Source organism: Montipora capricornis, chromosome 9 (genome assembly GCF_036669925.1).
Source record: "Montipora capricornis isolate CH-2021 chromosome 9, ASM3666992v2, whole genome shotgun sequence".
NCBI classification, from domain to species: domain Eukaryota; kingdom Metazoa; phylum Cnidaria; class Anthozoa; order Scleractinia; family Acroporidae; genus Montipora; species Montipora capricornis.
Genome location: NC_090891.1, coordinates 9288792 through 9294678, shown reverse-complemented (window position 1 = coordinate 9294678; position 5887 = coordinate 9288792).

Here is a 5887-nt window from a genome sequence, read left to right as displayed (position 1 = left end):
ATAAATTCAATTCAAGAGTACAAGAAGAAGGTGACTCGGTTGATACCTTCATTACTGCCCTCCGCCGCCTCGCTAAGACGTGCAATTATGGCACACTATCAGATCATCTCATACGAGACAGTGTTGTAATTGGAATCAGAGATAGCGCCCTACGAAAGAAACGCCTAGAGAGAAAAGACCTAACCCTAAACTCCTGGAACAACATGTTTCCAAGCCCTTAAGACTCTACTCACCACAGCTCCACTCCTCAAGTTCTTTAACCCGACACAAGAGGTAGAACTACAGTGTGAAGCGTCAGAGAAACGACTTGGTGCTTGTCTGCTGCAGCAGGGACAGCCTGTCGCATACGCATCAAGATCCTAACGCCAACCGAGCAGCAGTATGCGCAAATCGAATAGGAAATGCTGGCCATTCTCTTTGGAACTTAAAAGTTCGAACAGTATGTATACGGACGTCCTACAAAGGTGGAGACAGGCCACAAGCCTCTCGAGTTCATTCTCAAAAAGAGCATTCTCTCTGCTCCTAAACGACTCCAGCGAATGATGCTTCGACTCCAAACGTACCACCTCAACGTAACATACCAGAAAAGCGCCCACATGTACCTAGCCGACACTCTCAGCAGAGCGTACCTACCGACAGCATATAATACAGAGACCCGCGACGAAGATGTTTTATGATAACAGACCAACGAGGCGATGCAGAACAAGAAGCGGAGCATGTCAACGCACTCCATTTCCTTCCAGTAACAGAGGCGACCTCGACACGAATCAAGGAAGCGACTGAGGCTGATGAAGATATGCACGCCCTAAAAACAATCATCAGGCAGGGATGGTCAGAAACGAAGGACAAAATACCAGAATCGCTTGTACCCTACTTCTCACTCCCTAATGAGCTCACGATTCATGATGGGTTGATCTTTAAAGGAGAATGGCTAGTAATTCCACTTAAGGCGAGACCCTACATCAAGTCAAGACTTCATGCAAGCCACATTGGCATACAGGGATCATTAAGACGAGCCAGAGAGTCCGTTTACTGGCCAGGGATGAACCAGGAATTGAGCGACTACATATCTAAGTGTACAGTGTGCGCCAACCACCCAAGGGACCAAGCCAAAGAACCTCTGATAACACATGACCTCCCCATCACGCCCTGGTCAAAAATCGCCTGCGACCTTCTTGAACTGAATCAGAAGGACTATCTTATTAGTGTCGACTACTACTCCAGTTTCTTTGAAATAGACCGTCTGACGAACAAAACGAGTAACGAGATCATCATGAAGCAAGCTTAAGCATTTGCGGATCTTGCTAGGCAATACGGCTTCGAACATGTCACCAGCTCTCCAGGCTTCGCTCAGTCTAACGGAAAGGTCGAGAACGCTGTGAAGACAGCCAAGTCCCTACTTAGAAAGGCCACTGAGTCCTCAATCGACCCCTACCTAGCTCTCCTGGACTGGAGAAACACCCCAACTGAGGGGTTGGACAGCTCCCCAGCACAACGCCTATTTAGCAGGAGAACCAGAACACTTCTCCCCACGACCACCACCCTGTTAAAACCCGCAGTCCCTACCGACACCCTGGAGAAGATGACACGTCGCAAAGCCAAACAGGCTCTATACTTCAATGTTGGCGCCAAAGAGCTCACAGAATTGAACCCCGGTGATGCTGTCAGAGTCAAACCGCTTCACGCCACGCTTCAAAACGAAGCACACCATGGCTCAGAGTTCAGGTCCAAGGAAAGGTTGACATCCGGTCTTACCAAGTACGTACTGAAGAGGGCCAGGTCTATAGAAGAAACCGGAGACACCTCTCAAACACAGGATCCAATAACAGTCGACCCGCCAAAGTCGGTCTTGACTGACCCACTTCCTCTCGACACCAACACACCCGGCCAGCAACCATCTCCAACAGAGCAAGAACTACCCAACGGCTCAGACCCCCACAGCGCCGACCCACCGAAGGAGCATGTGCCCTACAGAACAACCAGGTCCGGCCGAATCACCAAACCGCCATCTTATTTGCAAGATTATGAATCCTAAAAACTGAACACTTAACATGTTTCAGACTTCAATATATCTTTACACATATATTTGCCTGTTACTGTTACAAAAAAAAAAACAAACAACAACAACAACAAAAAAAAGGACCTCAAAAGACTCTCCTCTCATCTAAAGAAGGGGGGATGTAACGATGTACGTGATTATCATTGTATAGGAATGGATGTATCTTTTGTACACGCGCGTGACCTTTTGTATGATTTATTATTACACTAGTAAACGTAGAAACCGAGAACCCTTTGTCTCTATTCTTTCGCTATACGCTATTACTTTGATACAACGATACACCTTGAACTTTGATGGCATTACTTTGGCAATAGTCGTTAACCCGAATAGAGAAATCAACATACTTGAAAGAACAATCCTCCATCCATTTTCCGCTTCGGGATATTCTTCGTCGCTCAAAAACATTGTGTACGCTTCGTGCTTTTTGATGAGATCGGCGTGCAAGGCCTTAACCTTTTCAAATTCATCGCGAATCTTTGACTTCCAGTAACAACTGTGTCATGTTGATGGCTCGAGTGAAAGCTGACTTAGCTGCTCGGCGTACATTTTTTGCCTTTTCGGCCTCCTTTTCCATGATGAGATCCAATTTTTCTAACGGCGACGTGGACGATTGGACAAATCTTCAGATGATGAACCGGCGATAAAAAGAATTTCGGGCAATCAAGAACAGGCCTGGATTTTCAGGATTTAATGGAAATAGTAGAATTACAGTAATCTGAAGCTGTGAGAAAGGAAATTACAATTACAATTCGGTATTTTTGAAACACAAATTCGATCGGAAATAAAAGGAAAATGTAGAAAAATAGTCGACTCACATTTGTCCAAGCGTGTCCTCGTTAAAATTGGCATTCATATAACATAGACAAAAAGCTGAAAAATCCTTCATACATTCACTAAAATCTCACATTCTCCTTTATCTGCTTTATAGTCTAACACGAGGTCTTGCGTAATCGGGGTTAATGTTCTTATCAATCATCGAAATGTTTATAAGTCACCGGAATAGAACGTTGTAGCAAAAACAGGTCTGTGTGGAACATCGTTTCAGAGTTATTTGTCGAAGCGTTTCACGCAACTTTATAGAGTTTTGTATGTAACCAGAGTTAGCGGAGGGGACCCTACAGTATCTCTGATGTAAACGCCATGTTGGTACACCACTATAGAGCATCAATATGGCGGCCAGAAATCGTTCCCGCCGTCAAAAGACTTGAAGGAATCTGGGTGGATTAGCGGTTATCAACAGTTCCTTCCACCTATGCGACCAGGGTTCAACCCTCGGCCCCGAGGTTGTATGTGGGATGAGTTTCTGTCGATCTAAATCAGACTCTCAGGGTTTTTTTACGGGCACTCCGGTTTTCCTCCCTCATCAAAATCGACTCTGAGGACGCTTTGCATTTGACAGAACTGACCGGCAAGACCGTGCATTTGGGAGGACTAACTCTACAACGCTTTCAAATTAACACACCTCGAGGATGTTATAATTTACTCCTCCAGAAGAATGCGAGGGATTATCATGCAAATGTTCCTTTAAATTGTTGCATTTTCTTTGCAAACTGACGGGTCTGGCAGACCAGTTCTCACAAAAGGAATGCGCCCTTAGTCCATTACATCCGACTGCGGGCGGATACCTCGATAGGCATAACCTCTGGTATGCTTTCCTTTCATGACCTTTCATAGAATTAATAAATTTGCTATTTCATTTTATAAAATAATTAGGATAGTGCGCGCACTCTCATTGGTCACTAGCTGTGTTTAGATGAGAGTATCGTATAAACTCTTGTTCTTAGGCCATCGTAGCTTGATTAAGAAAATAACACAAACAGCGGTGATAAACATTGTATTCCAACGCATTTTTTATAAAACTTGACGTTTCGTATGCTTGTCAACAAGGGAAGGCTTTAGCTTTTGAATGAACAGAGTCTCTTTAATTTTGCATTGAAAGTCAGTTTTTCCGGACGCTAAAATGTCAAAGTGATCCCATTTAATGTCATGGCCAGTGGTTTTCACATGATCAGCAATGGCTGATGAATGGTCACTTTTAGCGAGGGCCTTGAAATGTTCTGTTTTTCTGTCATGGAGTCTTCGTTTTGTTTTGCCAATGAAGAATTCATCACAGTTCCAGCAAACAGCTTTATAGATGGCCTTGGACCTCCATTTTTAGACATCCTTCTCAAACGCTGCCCTGACAACACTTTCTCTACATCTGTCTACCGGAAGAAGACATTCACAGGCCTTTACACCAAAGTGGGATTCATTCACACCTCGCAAGTACAAAATCAACCTCAACCGCACTCTCACCTATCGATGCTTCTGAATTTGCTCCTCTCCATCTTTATTACAGGCCGCTATTAAAGATCTGAGAAAGTTCCTGTTGCAAAATGGTTACCCTCAAGGTGTTACCACGTTCAAAATTAACGATGTATTGAACAAAAATAAAAACAAACCAAATAACCCTGTTCAAGCTACAGTCCCCAAAAAAGATATCTTAATCGTGTTACCCTACTTAGGTCTTCACAGTAACCACTGTCACGAAACGTCTGAAATCCTGCGTATACAATTCCCACTCTTTCGTCAATCTCAAGATCATATTCCAAAACACACGCCGCATCAAATCCTTTTTTCCATACAGAGATCGCTTGAACCGATCTCAGAGGTCCAAGGTCATCTATAAAGCTGTTTAGCGTCCGGAAAAACTGACTTTCACTGCAAAATTAAAGAGACTTTGTTCATTCAAGAGCTAAAGCCTTCCCTTAATGTCAATATTAGTAGTGAGAAGTTCTTGCTGTTTTGCTATTACTCCTCATTACTGGGTGCCAGTATGGCAATCCCAGTCGGAAAGTGGGTGGGATTTGTTCGTTTTATTTTTTTTGTTATTTTTATTCATTTATTTTTTCCGTGTCGGTAAAAGTCTTGCCTGTCACTCCCCTGGTAAGTGGTGTCTTTGTGCATAGAGCCTTCTGCGCGTATTTTCTTAGGATCGAGAGGGTAGTGGAAATGCGTAGATTCTCTGGTGGACACAGTACCCGGCGTAGCTAATCGAACGTTCGGTAATCGAACCCAATCGCTCGATTGGCTTCGGTAATCGAACTTAATCGAACTCACAAAAAAAATTTGCCAATCGAACGCAATCAAACGTTCGGTAATCGAACGGTCCAACAATCGAGCATAATCGAACTCAATCGAACATAATCGAACACCACAACAATCAGAAACACGAACCAGTTTCAGTCGATCTGAAACAAAGCGTTGCGGTCAAATAACTTATTTATTGGCTTCTATTTCAAACACGAGTGCAACAGTTAAGATGTCGGACAGGGCAGAGGTGAAACTTACCATTCTGGGAGCGGTGGTAAAGGGCTACCACGAGTGCTCTTTCGCCGTCCATGTCGGGGATAAATTTGTTGTCAAGCAGAAAAGAGGAGATAGGGATCCTGCTCTGAGGGTAACTGACGATGACCGCGGCCAGCTTGGTCATTTACAACGTGAACTGGTGACTGTGCTATGGCCGCTGACGGAAAAAGTTGAAAAAGTTATCTAAGTGAAGCTTTAGCGACGACGGTATAAATCTTTTAAAAATATCCCCAATCGAACGATTGGGTTCGATTGGTTTTTGGTTCGGTTTCGTTCGATTAGCTACGCCGGGACAGTAGAATCATTAACTTAGCCTGCAATGGCGTCGAAAGTCATGTAACGCGAATGGCGTTTTAGTGGATCCTTAAACAAAATATACCCTTATGGAACTCGATAATGGAAAGTCAGTTGGATAAACTAGGCAGGCGGAGAAAAGCCAACAGCTGGAATCTCAAAAGCGACGAGTAATGGACTTTGACA